Raw genomic sequence first — 16,808 nt, forward strand, 5'->3', positions numbered from 1 at the left:
CCACTCGTGAAACTCTATATAACTTAGAAAATGTCTCCTTGGAAAAATAATGTTTTTTTGCATTACTCCATTAAAAACAACGAAGACATCATCTGGTAGGAAATGGGGCAGACATGACTTAGTTACCGTTGATCCAACATACAGCAAGACTATAATACCTCCATCTGAGAGAGGGAGGAAGAGAGAGAGTGCGAGGAAGCGGGGAGTATAGGGGGATCTGAGAAGACGACAGCACCTTTATCCCCAACAGGCCATCATATTTTCATTCTAGACTCCCATGAGCCATCGCTGAACTTCGAAACGGACTTGTTTATGGCCAGAGCTCTAAACGGTGCCCCTTACTGATTAACCATGCATCTATTTTAAAGACACAAACAAGGAGTCACTTTTTTATTACGGAACCGTGGTAAACCTTCTATTCTAGCACACACAGGTGTTCATCACTCTGTTGACACAAATAGACCACAATCATGACCCCAGTGAGTCACAAACCCCACGCATGATGGTCAAAGGTCAGGGGTCAAGTAAACCCAGAGACACACCTCCCACCCCTGTACCAACTGCCTACCCCACAGTAAGTGTTGGTCGAGGAGTTTGGCTAAAGCCACCGTCAAGAGTGAGCAGGCCCAAAAGTAACTTTCCATATGTTTTCTATGGTTAAATGTATAAAAAAAAAAAATATATATATATATATATATATATATATATATAATATATATACAGTACCAGTCAAAAGTTGTACACACCTACTCATTTCCATGTTTTTCTTTATTTACTATTTTCTACATAATAGTGAAGACATCAAAACTATAAAAACAACATATGGAATCATGTCGTAACCAAAAAAAGTGTTAAATCAAAATATAATATTTTATTTTTGAGATTCTTCAAAGTAACCACCTTGATGACAGGCTTTGCACACTACTGGAATTATTAACCATTTCGAGGTCATGCACCTGCAATGTATTCAATTAACAGGTGTGCCTGTTAAAAGTTGAAATTTGTGGGAATTTCTTACTCTTATGCGTGTGAGCCAATCATTGTGTTGTGTCAAGGTAGGGTTGGTATACAGAAGAGAGTCCTATTTGTAAAAGACCAAAGTCCATATCATTGGAACAAGAAACAGCTCCAAATAAGGACAGGAGAAACGGACTGTCCATCATTACTTTAAGACGATGTGAAGGTCAGTCCCAATCTGGAAGAATGTCAAAACTTAAACGTTTGTTTTTAGCACGTGTGTCAACTTTTTGACTGGTACTGTGTTTCCCAATATGTATTTTAAAACCCAATACAAACATACAAATGACTACATCAATACAAACATCACTACATCACTCCTGCCACTAGCCCCGCACGGCCTAAGCACCCTTATCATGTCTGCCACCATGGCCTCAAACTACATATGTTGTTTCTCTGTCGCCTACACACTTTCCAAATTTAGGTAATAAATAATTTGAACTTTCCATGCGTGCAACGACAGAGGGATGGGCTGATTTTCAGTTTAAGTATCAGAACCTCGTACCTTTTCCACATTTGGTACGTTACAGCTTATTCTAAATCAAGTCAATAGCTTTTTCCCCCCTCATCGATCTATACAGAATACCCTATAATGGAACAAAGCAAAAAACAGGTTTTTAGACATTTTAAAATAAAAAATATCGCAGTTTACAAGTATTCAGACCCTTTACGCAGTACTTTGTTGAAGCGCACCTTGGCAGTGATTAACAGCTCGAGTCTCTTGGTATGACGCTACAAGCTTGTCACACCTGCATTTGGGAGATTGGTCCCATCTTTCTCTGCAGATCCACTCGGAGCTCTGTCAGGTTGGAGGGGCACGTCGCTGCCAAAAAGCTTATAAAGTCCATCTTCAGAGATGTTCAATCAGCGTTCAAGTCTGGGCTCTGCTGGCCACTCAAGGACATTCAGAAACTTGTTTTGGTCACTCCTGCATGTCTTGGCGTGTGCTTTGGTGGTGTCCGTGAAGGGTGTACCGTCCCCCAGTCTGAGAACCTATTCCAGAGCGCTCAGGACTTCATCAAGGTCTCTCTTACTTGGCTCTGTTCATTTTTCCCTCGATCCTGACTAGTCTCCCAGTTCCTGCCGCTGAAAAACATCCCCACAGCATGATGCTGCCACCACCATGCTTCACTATAGGGACGGTTCTAGGTTCCTCCAGACGTGATGCTTGGCATTCAAACCAAGAGTCAAACTTGGTTTCATCATACCATAGATTCTTGTTTCTCATGTCTGAGTCCTTTAGGTGCCTTTTGACAAACTCCAAGTGGGCTGTCAATGAGCATTTTACTGAAAGTGGCTTCCGTCTGGCCACTATACCATAAAGGCCTGATTGGTGGAGTGCTGCAGAGATGGGTTGCCCATCTCCACAGAGGAACTCTGGAGATCTGTCATGACCATCGGGTTTTTTGTCACCTCCCTGACCAAGGCCTTCTCCCCCGATTGCTCAGTTTGGTCGGGCGGGACAGCTCCAGGCAGAGTCTTGGTGGCTCCAAAACTTCTTCCATTTAAGAATGATGGAGGTCACTATGTTTTTGGGGACCGTCAATGCTGCAGAAATGTTTTGGTACCCTTCCCCAGATCTTTGGAGCTCTACGGACAATTCCTTCAACATCATGGCTTGTTTTTTTTTGCATTGTCACCTGTGGGACCTTATATAGACAGCTGTGCATTTTCCATATCCTGTCCAATCAATTGAATTTACTACAGGTGGACTCCAAGTTGTAGAACATATCAAGGATGATCAATGAAACGTTGCACCTGAGCTCAATTTTGAGTTTCATAGCAAAGGGTCTGAATACTTGTATAAAAACAGAAATACATTCATATATTTGCAAAAATGTCTAATAACCTGTTTTTACTTTGTCGTTATGAGGTACCACACCTGCAGTCTCTCTCTCTGAATGATCGMCTATGAAAAGCCAACTGACGTTTACTCCTGAGGTGCTGACCTGTTGCACCCTCTACAGCCACTGCGATTATTATTATTATTTGACCCTGCTGGTCATCTGTGAACATTTGAACATCTTGTCCATGTACTGTTATAATCTCCACCCGGCACAACCAGAAGAGGACTGGCCACCCCTCAGAGCCTGGTTCCGCTCTAGGTTTCTGCCAAGGTTCCTGCCTTCCTAGGGAGTTTTTCCTAGCCACCGTGCTTCTACATCTACATTGCTTGCTGTTTGGGGTTTTAGGCTGGGTTTCTGTATAGCACTTTGTGACACTGGCTGATGTAAAAAGGGCTTTAGAAATACATTTGATTGATTTGATATTGTGTGTAGATTGAATAAATGTTTTTATTTAATCCATATTCGAATAAAGCTGTAATGTAATAAAATGTGGGAAAAGTCAAGGGGTCTAAATACTTTCTGAATGCACTGTATAACCACATTAAGACATCTTCTACATGACGTCATGAAAAATACATCTTATTGTGGTTGAAATCTGATTGAACTACCAGTTATCAAAATGCTATTCAACTAATAGAAACCAATCAATATAAACAAGTGCATATTGTTCGTGGGCAATGCACCTATTACATATAAAACACTAGAACCATTACAATTATAAAAAATTGGATTAATGGCTTTTTTCAGCAGGGTTTGCATGATTCAGCCTAGCACACTTGGTAAACAACAGCTGGCAGAGTGCACCAAAGCGGGTTAGAGTCTTGTGACATGCTGTACCCAGTCAACACACTGGATTTGGGCTATTCCGTTTGAGACTCGGCATGGACTCGGGAGGTGGTTATGCTAATATATTTGAGACCTGTGTATTGCAGTTAATTTAGTCTTTGACCTAATATGGGGGGGGGGGCATCGTTTACCATCTAAATTAGGGGTTCTTCAACTTTTTCAGGCTGGGACCCGAAATTCTGTGTTTTCCATGGAACCCAAGCTTATGAAAACATGCAACTATATGTAACTATTGGTTCATTCAATTGAACGTATGCCAAAAACAAGTGCAATATAGACAAAAACAAATAACAAAGAAATGAAATTCCCGTATAAATACATGTAATGTTTATTTTTCCCCATGAAAAACATTACATCTCTGTCTAGGTTGGAACTGTTAAAATACAATAAATCATTTTTCATTCTGAACTAGAATAAACTGATAGATCACATCACACAGATGTATAACAGAACACACAAGCTTAGTTTTTGATAGGGTTGCAGTAAGTAACAGTACAGGTGAAAAATGATCAGGCCTACTGTACATCTTACTGTAGAAAGTATTGTTGAAAAAAAGGTCTAGGTTACAACTGTTGCTGTTAAAATACAATAAATACTTTTATTTTGAACTGGAATAAACTGATTGATCACATCACACAGACGTAGACCATAAAACAAACACACACACAGTCCTAATGAGAGGTGTGTGGCTGGTTGAAGTTTTCAACAAGTATGTTTATTCTGGGCTCAGGTTTTGACAGTGCAACCCTGGGGTCATGCTCAGCATTGAGTCTGTTTCTGTACTTGTTTTTTAAGTATGTCAGAGTTGAGAACCCTGACTTGCATAGGTATGTGGTGCCAAACTGGATCAGAACATATACTGCTTTCTCAGTCAGGCAGGAGGCCACTTCCTGCTGTTGATGATCAACCCAGAACTGTGTGAGTGTTTGCCTCAAAAAGCATCTTGCTTCAATCAGCTTATTCCAGAATAAAATAATTACTTCCAATTTAACAGCAACAGTTCCAACATTGACTTGTTTTCAACAATAACTTCTACAGTAAGATGTACAGTATGCCAGATCATTMTTCATATTCATCTGTARTGTTAGGGTTGCACTAAGTACAGTAGCTAACTTACTTGCTTTGGCTAACGTTAGCTAGCTATTAGCGATAGTACTGTACTCCCTTATTTCTGCTTATCATCACCTGTTAGAAAATTACAACAATMCTAGCTGACTTACTTTTCCACTGTCGAAGCACTGTTTCCTGAAGCATTGTGCCCGGACAAAGAAAGTGGAGTGGTATACACCGTCAGRGATTGTAAATGGAGCTTCGTAGTATTCTATACRCTGAAGAAAGGTGAAGTATGAACCCACCCACACCCGTGAACACCTACTTATCACCTTGAACCTTATTCCCATCATTCTCCTGATCCTTAAATCAGAGCTCATATGAGGCTGATGTTTCTGTAGATATAGTTTAACTAAAACATTAGATTGTGATTATAAAGACAGAGGTTAGAGTACTCTAACAGGCTGACTACACCGCTCGCGTTGCGTGTGAGCATTGCAAAATACATTTAGAAATCTATATTATTCAATTATTGCACCCACACTGCTTGTGCACGCCAACGAGTGTCTGCGTTGCCAAGGGCTAAAATAGAAGTCAGTTCTATTTGTGACGCAGATCGCGCTGCAAGTCCTGCCTCTCCCATCTCCTCATTGGTTTATGGAAGCAGGTACACACATGCCATCTCCTCATTGGTTGTACCCACGTGGGTGACTGAAAGACGAAATAGGTCGGCGGCGGTAATGCACCTAATTTATGAAAGTTGCCAATCGCAATATAAAGTCAAGAGAAGAAAAAGCCTAGGAGGACAGATGACTAGAAACAATTTGGTTGACCGTTTTTGTTGCAATGTGCTTTGTGTTGTAGCCATGACAGACAAAGATACAGTTAAGCAAACTTTACTAGGCATGCTGTCAACCAACACATTAATAAAGTAAGTAATAACTGTTTTTTGTTTCCTGTGTAACATCAATATTGCAAGGCAGACTCCACCTAACTTCGGCTTGTAGTCCATGTCTGCAATAAACTGGAATGTGAACTGAATGTTTGTTTCCTGTCTGACTGTCCATTAATTATTATTATTTTTTACCTTCACACAAATTATTTTAGGTGTATAGGTCTTCGGAAGGCCCTACCAGACCTTGTGTGGGTAGTGTTGATTACATCAGGTGCTTGACCTGAGATGTTTGGATCTTCTTGTTGAGGTGCAGCGTTCACCTCTAGGTTGTGTTCAGCATCCTGCTGGGCGTCAGCTGGTGCTCTGTTTACTGGCTCTGTGCCAGGCTTCTCAACAGTGGGGAAATCCTCCTCTATTTCTCTGCTCTTCCTCAGGTGTCGCCTGTTCCTCCTGAAGACTTGTCCCTGTTCTGTCTTCACCTCATAGGACCTTTGCTTCACAGGTCTGACTACTGTGGCCCTCTGCCACCACTGTTTCTGTCCTGTGAGTGGCTGAACTCATCCTGTCATCTCGTTACAGCTCTGTGAGATCCTTAGCAGATGTGTCGTAGTACTTTGCCTGTTTCTGCTGTCTTTCTTTGAACTTCTCCAGCTGACAGTTTGCCATCCCCGATCTCAGATGATTTTCACTCATTATAAGTAGTGTTTTTGTACGTCTTCCCATGAGCACCATTGCAGGGCTGCCGTCTGTTCCTTGTGATGGGGTATTTCTGTGATCCAGCATGGCCAGGTATGGGTCAGCACCTGCTCTCTTTGCTTTTGCTGTCAGTCTTTTGGTTGTTTTCACTGTCCTTTCCCATTACTTTGCGGGTATCCTGGAGACTTTTGTGTGTAAAGTCCTAAGCTTTGCTGAAACTTCGGAACTCGTCTGAAGAGTACTGGGGACCATTGTCTGAGTAAAGGATGTCAGGTATCCCATAGCGTGCAAAGTGTGTTCAGTTTTCGAATGACCGTTTTCGACTGTGTTCTGCAAATGGTCCACTTCCCAGAAGTTGGAAAGATAATCAACTGTGACCATGTAGTCTCTGTCATTGAACTGGAACATGTCGGTCCCTATTTTTTCCCAGGGACGCTTTGGTGCTTCATGTGACCTCAACATTTCTTTCTGCTGCTTCATACCCTATGCAGTGCAGGTGCTACATTATGCCATGTATGTTCTCAGCTGTGCATTCATGCCTGGCCAGTAGACACTCGCGAGCTCTTCTCAGACATCCCTCTGTTCCTATGTGTGAGGAATGGATTCTCTACATTCTCTGACCTGAGGGCAGTAGGCACCACAATTCGCTCACCTCTGAAGAGAACTCCATTTTGGACACTCAGCTCATCTCTGTTGTGAAAATACATGGCTACTTCCAAGGGTACATGTCCTTTCACTTCAGGCCACCCCTGCAGGACTACATTTTGCAGTGTCTGGAGCTCCCGGTCCAGCTCATTGGCTCTCTGGATGTGCTTTAGTCTCTCGCTTGACACAGGGAGGTAGTGTATCATATTGATTGATTCCACTTTGACCTCCACAGGGCCTCTGTCTTGTTTTGTGAGGTACGCCTTGCTCAGCGTGTCGGCCAGCACCACGTTTTCCCGGAACGTATCGGAGACTGACCTCGTAGTTTTGGAGTCTCATGAGCATGCGTTGTAGTCTTTTTGGTGCGCTGAGGAGAGGCTTTGTCATGATGCGCTCTAGAGGCTTGTGATCTGACTGCACTTCCACAGTTCGTCCATATGTGAATTGGTGGAACCTCTCCATGCCAAACACCACTGCAAGCAGCTCCTTCTCTATCTGTGCATACCCTTTTTCAGTCTGTCAGGGCTCTGCTGGCATATGCTGTTGGTTGTCCTCCCTGCATCAAGGCTGCTCCTAACCCACTCTCTGAAGCATCACATTGTAGTACAAGCTGCTCTGTTGGGTTGTAGTATTTCAGCACAGGAGTCTGTGCAATGGTATCCCTGATTTTATTGAAAGCCTGCTCATGTCTCTGACCACTCCCACAGTGAGTCCTTGTGTGTTAGCCGTTGGTGGCTCGCAGAGCTCCGTGGTGTGGCTGCAGAACTTGGCTAGGTAGTTTACCATGCCCAGGAAGCACTGCACCCCCTGCACATCTGTAGGCCTAGGCATCTGTTTGATGGCTGTCACTTTTCCTGGGTCCACTTTTAACCCCTCTGATGTTAGCAGGTGGCCAATCTAGGGCAATTCCTTCAGCCTGAGCTGCAGTTTCTCCGGATTCAGCTTGATATTGAGCTTGCTGCATCTGTCCAGGAGCATTTTCAGGTTTTTGTCATGGTCCAGAGTCGCTGCTTCATCATAGTCTCCTTCTCCCACAATCAGGATGTCATCTGCAATGATTTTGACTCCTGGAAGACCTTCCATTGCCTGTTTCAACTTCCTCTGAAAGATCTCTGGGGCTGGACTGATTCCCATTGGCATGCGCAGCCACCTATAGCGTCCCATGGGAGTAGAAAACGTGGTGAGATAGCTGGATTCCTCCAGTTCCACATGCCAAAATCAGTTTTTTACATCAGAGAACACGCATGCTCTGTTCAGATCTGGCAGCACGTCTCCAATAGTGGAAAGTGGGTAATGGCTCCTCTTGAACGCCTTGTTGAGAGGTTTCGGATCAATACACTCTTAGTTTCAGACGGTTTCTTCACTACGATCAGGCTGCTAATCCAATCTGTGCTTTTTTCAACTGCTTTCATCATCCTTCTTTTCTCTAGACCACTGAGCTCCTCTTTGAGTGGTTTATATAGTGCTATGGGCACTCTTCTCTTTGGCAGCTGGACGGGCTCCACTCACTCATCCACTACCAGCTTGCCGGGTAAGCATCCATCTCCCTGGAATACATCAGAGTACTCCTGTTTAATTTGCTCTTTAGTCCAGGATCCTGTTGTTTTCTCGACAGCCAGGATGTTGTGATGCTGCACAGTAATCAACTCCATTGCCTGGATAGCCTTACTGCCTAGAATGGGCCTGTGCACATTCTCGTTGACTACGATGAACTCAACACGGTAGGTTTTCTTATTGCGTGGATTGATCACTTTAAGTGTGAACTTCCCCAGTGGCGTCAGAGTACTCTTGTTATACATCACCAATACCTGACTGCAGGGCTCTAGGTGACTGGCTTTTATGAGGTTTGCAGGGATAACATTACAACTAGCACCACAATCTAGCTGAAATCTGACTGACTTTTTGTTGACCAGCATGGTGGCAAAGAGAGCTGCATTGGGGTCTGTGGTTCTCCTGCACCACATTGATGCTCTCTGACTTTGGCCCTAGTATGATGCACAGAACATCCTCACCACTCTGAGTCAGCTGACGCATTTTCCATTCCCAGGACTCTGTTTCTCTTGCTGGTCCCTGCACTTTGGAAAACAGTAGAGAAGTGATTGTTTTTTCCACAGGATTTACATTTTTTGTCCATATGCAGGTTTTTTGTCCATATGCAGGGCATTTTTCCTTTTTTCTCTCATGTGTCCGTCCACAGTATCTGCATTGTATAATGCTCTGTCCCTCTGTAGGGTCGCCTCTCCCTCCCTGTCTCTTTGTGTTACTGCATGCACTGCTACAGGGCCCTGCACATTTACGACTTTAGCTCTGTCTGGACAGTTCTGCAGCTCTTCCAATCTGTATGCATTTCTCTAAACTGAGATCAGTCTGAGTAAGCGCTCTCGATTGTGGGTCACAAGTGCCACACACAATCCTGTCCCTGATAAGAGTCTGATTACTCCAAAGTTGCAGGTGGCCACTAGAGTCCTCAATTCAGTGAGATATGTCTATCTTGGCCCTGACTTCACATGAAAAAAATTCTCTCTCAATTGTTTAATTTTTCTTGGGATCACAAAATGCATCCAGTGCTGCAATTACGTCAGAGACATTGTCTTTTGTACTGCCCACACAGGGTCTCACAAATCCCTGCCTTTTTCCCCAATGAGATAATACAGTAGCTTCACTTTGTAGTCCTCGGGTTCCCTCATTGTAAGAGCCATGTACAAATTGATTTCCTCTTTCCATCTTTTCCAGGTCAGTGCTAAATTACAATCATCAAAGTCTATTTTTCCCCGGAGGTGTCAGTGCATTTTCCATGGCGATTTATTTGTACAACGGAATGTTAGCTACTCACGAATCTGCTTGTATCCAATAGCCAGCTAGCTTTCAGCATAGAATCACTCACGATAGCCAGCTAGCTTTCAGCATAGAATCACTCACGATAGCCAGCTAGCTTTCAGCATAGAATCACTCACGATAGCCAGCTAGCTTTCAGCATAGAGTCACTCACGATAGCCAGCTAACGTAGACGGTCGGCGCGATGACTAGCCTGTTAACAAGGCACTTTTTCAAACTGCCGCCTGGGATGTATTCTTCATTTACATCAATGAGATCCAGGTTCTTTTGAGTACCGCTGTCACCATGTTTCAATATGCTTTGTGTTGTAGTCACGATATAGTTAAGCTAACTTTACTAGGCATGTTGTCAACCAGCACATTAATAAAGTAAGTAACAACTGGTTTCTGTTTCCTGTGTAACGTCAATATTGCTACAGTTGTGTGGATTAATTGTCGGAGTAGAGGACCTTGTGCATTTCAGGTAAAATAACTCAATATTTATATCCCAGGACAAATTAGCTAGCAACAGCAAGCTAGCTAAATAGGACAAATTAGCCATCAAAAGCAAGCTAGCTAGCTAAATTGCCAAAAAGGTTTAATGCTTTTCGACCTGTTCCCAAATTAATGTAATTGGTTCAGAGTTTGTTTTTATATTTTAACCTGCGTGTCATGATTGCGTTTGGTGTGGGGGGACAAAATAAATGTATGCCCGATGGCACACGCGCGCAGCCGGTTTGGGTTCTGTGTTATCCGAGAGAAGTCTGTTCTGTGAAATAGTGTTTCCTCAAATCGGATCCCTCACCTCCTTACAGGCTGACTACACTGCTCGCGTCACGTGTGCGAGCGTTGCAAAATAAATTTAGAAATCTATATTATTCAATTGTTGCACCCACACTGCTCGTGCGTGCCAACGAGTGTCTGTTGCCAAAAGGGTTCAAATAGAAGTCAGTTCCATTTCTGACACAGATCGCGCTGCAAGTCCTGCCTCTCCCATCTCCTCATTGGTTTATGGAAGCAGGTACCCACGTGCCATCTCATTGGTTATACCCACGTGGGTGCCTGAAAGAAGAAAAGGGTCGGTGGGGGTAATGCACCCAATTTATGAAAGTTGCCAATCGCAATGTAAAGTCAAGAGAAGAAAAAGCCTGGAAGGAGGAGAGATGACTGGAAACGATTCGGTTGACCGTTTTGTGTGTGGATTAATTGGTGGAGTAGAGGACCTTGTGCATTTCAGGTCAATATTTATATCCCAGGACAAACTTCTGATCCACTGGAATTGTGATACAGTAAGTGAAATAATCTGTCTGTAAACAATTGTGGGAAAAATGACTTGTGTCATGCACAAAGTAGATGTCCTAACCGACTTGCCAAAACTATAGTTTGTTAACAAGAAATTTGTGGAGTGGTTGAAAAATTAGTTTTAATGACTCCAACCTAAGGGTATGTAAACTTCCGACTTCAACTGTATCTAATCCTGGATAGACTGATGTTTGTGTCTCTCCCTAGATCATTCCAGATCCCGGGGGTTAATGCAACAAAAAAAATCCCATCTCTGATCGATTGTGGCCTGCTGGAGGTCATTTTGCAGGGCTCTGGCAGTGCACCTCCTTGCACAAAGGCGGAGGTAGCGGTCCTGCTGCTGGGTTGTTGGCCTCCTCCACGTCTCCTGATGTACTGGCCTGTCTCCTGGTAGCGCCTCGATGCTCTGGACACTACGCTGACAGACACAGCAAACCTTTTTGCCACAGCTCACATTGATGTGCCATCCTGGATGAACTGCACTACCTGAGCCACTTGTGTGGGTTGTAGACTCCGTCTCATGCTACCACTAGAGTGAGAGCACCGCCAACATTCAAAAGTGACCAAAACATCAGCCAGGAAGCATAGGAACTGAGAAGTGGTCTGTGGTCACCACCTGCAGAATCACTCCTTTTTTGGGGGTGTCTTGCTAATTGCCTATAATTTCCACCTTTTGTCTATTCCATTTGCACAACAGCATGTGAAATTGATTGTCAATCAGTGTTTGTTCCTAAGTGGACAGTTTGATTTCACAGAAGTGTGATTGACTTGGAGTTACATTGTGTTGTTTAAGTGTTCCCTTTATTTTTTTGAGCAGTGTAGTTAGAGAAAAGGATTCCTGTAGACACACCCCACTACAAGCAGGAAACAAATTATGGACGAACCAGAAATGAGACATGTTTTATTCAGTGGAGGCTCCTCAGATAAGGGGGGAGACCAATAAATTTCATAAGTGAAACTTTAAGTTCTCCTTTTTAGATAAAACTATACTAATATATTCAAGTCACCAAATAATTGATTAAAACACAGTTGTGCAATGAAGGTCTACAGTAGCCTCAACAGCACTCTGTAGGGTAGCACTGTCGTGCAGCCAGAGGACAGCTAGCTTCTGTAGCATCATAGAATTCAATACAAAACCTAGGAGGCTCATGGTTCTCACCCCCTTCCATAGACGTCCTCCAAGCCAGATAGCATTGCAGTGCATAAAATGTGGTAGTTGACTCAGAAGACAATAGTTGAACAGTTTAAGAAATTAGTTTCTTCCAAAATTAAGGAGAAGCAGGAGACAGTGCTAGCTATATTTCATAGTATATATTTTTTTTCACTTAGCTAGTGTCAAAAGCAGCTAGCTAGTTTAGCCTACATAAACAGAGTGGGATGCTATGTTAGCTAGCTGGCTATCCAACACTGGAACTCTTCCAAGGTAAGCTTTATACATTTATTGCCACCGGGCCAGCCGGTGTAACTGCTAAACTGATTAAGGCTGACTACACTGTTCTGCATGATTGAAGGTTTGGCTTTTCACCTAGTTACAGACAGCTGATGTGTTCTGCACTGAAGTCCACAATTGAAGGGAAAAGGTGAGAGGAGGAGAGTGCATAGATGCGAGAAGGAATTACACACACCTTGGGGTGTGTATGTGGCTATGAAAATTAAATGTTTGTGTGATTCATTGCGCCGATTCTGTTAAAACATTCCTTAAATGGAAGCAAACAGAACGGGGATAAACACACCCGAATTTGTCCAATAGAAACTCTCGTTTGCAACTGTTGGACTAATGATTACACCCTAGATCAGCTAGATGCAGGCAAGAGTCTGCAAGGCAGTATTACATGTGTCACTGTCGGTCTCTTTGACTACTCAATTCTCTCTACCTGTGCACCTACGTTGTAAACTTGCATTCATAGGCTAGGTTGTAGCAACCTCATGATGGGTACAGGGAAAACTAGAGTATCATGTAGTAGCCTAAACCGATCGCTGTTACATTGAAGTGGGCGAATGGAATATGAATGCGAGTCATCCAATGTGCTGTAATAGAAATAAGGCCTTGATCATAAAAATTAAAAAAAAGATCCCTCATCTTAAAACATCTCAGACCACCACTGGTTTCATTGTAACCCTGAATGATGACCGAACTCGTTATCTTTTGGGCTAACCTCATTAGAACATAATATTTCACAAGTTGAAGGACCAGACATGAAATGGGTTTAGAATATTTGAAGAAATGGATGTGAGTAAGAGGATTCAGTTGGGAAGAAGGGACTGGATGAAGTCAATGGCTGTAGAAGGATCCAGAGGGGGTGGTCTCTGTAGGTTTTGGATTGGAGCTCAGGTATACATCAGTCAGGCCAATTGTAGTTAGGCTGCTGTGGTAAGGGCAATCCTCAAAAAGAGAACTCCAAGTTAACCTGGAGAGGAAGTGAGTTCTGGACTGCAGGTGCTGAATGTTTGGCGATATAGCTGAGGTAGTACAGCCAACCTTAGACCCCAGGAGAGCGAGCATAAGTGACTGTGCGAGGAAAAAAACTCCCTTGAAGGAAAACCTTGAGAAACCAGGCTCTGCTAGGAAGACGAGCCTCTTTTGGCTGGTTGGGTAGGATACGGGGCATGAGGTAGATGATGTCTGAAATGAAGTAGGGACTGGAGGAGTGTGCCTGAATTAATGCAGCTTCAGAGAGATGAGCATATTGTGAGCTGTCCTGTTGTCAGAGTGGATGTAGGACCAGCGGCCAAGGAGTTGTACAGTGTGGTCTTGGACGCCGTGTTAGGATGCCATGGAAGCAGCAAATTGGTCAGCAGGGTAGCATTTGTCTCAGATGGGAATGGAACCATTGTCGAGAGGCGATGGAACCAGAGTCTGTGATGAATAGTGGATTGGATGGATAGGCATGTTGATATTGTCTGAGCTGCAGGAAGTAGGTGAGTGGTTCATAAGGACTGGGGGTAGCCGGAACAGGTAAACTGGTGTAGTTCTCCCAAACTAGTCGGTTTTGCTGTGTTTGATGTGAAGAAAGGTATCTCTGGGGTGGTGGACTTCGGTGCGTTGAGGCCCTTGACAAGAAGGGTGAAAGGGAGGAACACGAAGACCCAGTAAGCAACTTGAGAAAGAAGTTGATCCCGACCAGGTATGTCCAGATGGAGGATGTCCGCATGGAGAGGAATGAGCTGGCATGGGTGATGAAGGCAGACATGGTGACCACGTCATTGGAGGGAAAAGGCAGGTGATAGATGGTATGGAAATGTCTCCAGGCTGTCCAGTAAGAGGACAGTGTACTTGGTGCAACGACTGAATAGGATGGAGTGGTGTGACTGGGAGATGAGGTGAAGGAGTGGATGGTTCACAGGAAGGTCATCATGGAGTAAGGAGGGACTGTTAGGGGTTTTGCATACGGGGCCAAGCGCCTGAGGCAGGACAGAGAATCGGCGATTGAGTTACATTGGCCGGGTACATATGCAGCTTTGAGAAGGAACTGATGGGTGATAGATTCCTAAGACGTCTAACCTGGCAAACTCATGATAGGGAGGGAGTCAGAACAACCCTTGTTGATGTTTACCACAGAAGGTTGTCGGAAGGATGAGTATGGCCCTTCTGTACCATTCGTTCCCCCAGAGAGAATCAGCGACGACAATTGGGTACAACTTGAACAGGGGGCCGGAAGGGGCGGCAGGAGAGGAGACAAGTTCAGGAGGCCATGGGGCAGCAAACCAACAGCCGCTGTAGAAATCACATATCTGATGGAAGGGACAGCGTCGGTGAACAGCTGTAAATCGTCGGGACAAAAGACAGTCATCATAGAAAAAGGTGATGTCGTTCCAATGACACGGCCTGAGCTCCGAGAGGCACGAGGGGCCAAAAAACACAGTGTGAGGCAAGGAAGGCACCGAAGCGGCCAGGGAGATGTGGGACAGCCTTGAGGGATGATCCTGATGGCAAAATTCAGGTGGCCAAGCAGTGAACGCAGCTGACGTTTATTGCAGTAGGGAGGTTCCAAGGACAGGAGGGAAATGCACTGAAGATTGTTGACATGGACATGGACATGGAGGCCTGAAAGGAGACAGCGTTCCGTATGATGCCGAGGAATTCAAGGCGAGTAGAGGGGCCTTTAATTTTCTCCTCAGAAGTTGTAGAGGGCCAGGGCTGGAGGGGATTAATGGGCACCAATAGTGAGGAAACCGTCAAGGAGAACAAAAGACGGTTTACATTCAGCAAAATCCAACATAGGGCCTCGGCTAAGGAGTTGAATATTCAAGGGCTGCTCTTACATCCAGAAGTCAGGCGGCCAGAGAAGTATTACCGCCTCTCCCAGCAGACTCCAAAGAGATGCCAAGTGTCGGGATGGAGGGGCACCACCTTGAAGGGGGAGATGTCAGCCTCATCAAGCCAGGCACCATGGCCAGCAAGTAATGAGCGCAATGTAATGGTTGACCGTGGCGTACTAGAAGGGGAAGGCAGGACTGGGGACTGAAGCTTCATAGGGGGATGGAGAGATTGATGATTATACGATTCTTGCCACAATACTGTCAGGGTGGCAATTCCGAGGAGAATGGCATGGAGGAGAAGGGGCAAATCATAAACCCCTGCTTCACCTCCTTGGCCAGGAGGGAGGAGACTACTTCTGTCTCGTCAAGTGCAGAAGCAAAGAGTGCAAGGAGTAGAGACCGGGAGAAAAAAAAATCCGTCCATCAAGCAAATCGGACAAAGGAGGAGTCAGGGTGAAGGTCCAAGTCCGCAGCCGTGGCTGTGACATTGATGGGGGTGGCAATGTCACAGCTGGTGCTTGTTGAATTGCTAGGCAGCTGTGTTCAAGGCAACTAATTAAGTGTTACATTCAAGTCTGAATTTTCTACTGAATTTTAGTTCTTCCTTAACACATTTTAAGGACAAACTGTCAGAACAGGTTTAAGCAAAGTACAGTGTCGTTGTTTTCAGGACAATATACCCATGGCGATAGGTGGGACAGGAGACAGGTAAGAGTAATGGCAGCCACCCTACAAAGACCAAGCGCAGTCTACGCAAACAGTGAATCTGAGAAAAATGGATTTAACGATTTTTTTGCTGCCCAGCCAAATATGTTATAGGTGGAAACAGTGATAATGCACAGATGTATTCTCTTATTATGAAGAAACCTTTTATACATAAACCATGGCATATGACCCCTAAAATGCTTATACTGCACTCTGCCTTCGTATGACCTTAAACAAGTTCATGGGTAATGCTAAGGTAAAGTGCTGAATCCACATTCTAAATGTGTTTATCCAACTTTTGTTTTCGGTTTTATAAAAACAGTTTGAGAGTTCAAACTACATTCCAACTGTATTTAATGGTTTTATGTAGTTGAGATATGTTAAGTGTTTTATTGTAGTAGGCCTAGCCCTCAATAATCTTTGTGCATGCTGGTTATGCATCTTGTTAACATTCATACAAGGACACCTCACTGCAGAAACATTTTCTATGAAATCATGTGACTTATAGGTATAGAAAAGGATTCCTGTAAACGCTCCCTAATACAAAATGGAAACTAACTATGGACTATCCAGAAGTGTGACATCTGTTTTATTGTAAACCCTAAATGATAAATGTAAACTCTTGTAAATTTTTACTACCCACATTAGAACATTATAATATTTAAGGATGCAAATTGTCAGAACAGGTTTAAGCAAAGTTTGAGTTTAGTTTTATAGGGATAGTGCACATTA

Source organism: Salvelinus sp. IW2-2015, unplaced genomic scaffold, assembly GCF_002910315.2.
Source record: "Salvelinus sp. IW2-2015 unplaced genomic scaffold, ASM291031v2 Un_scaffold1830, whole genome shotgun sequence".
Taxonomy (NCBI): Eukaryota; Metazoa; Chordata; class Actinopteri; order Salmoniformes; family Salmonidae; genus Salvelinus; species Salvelinus sp. IW2-2015.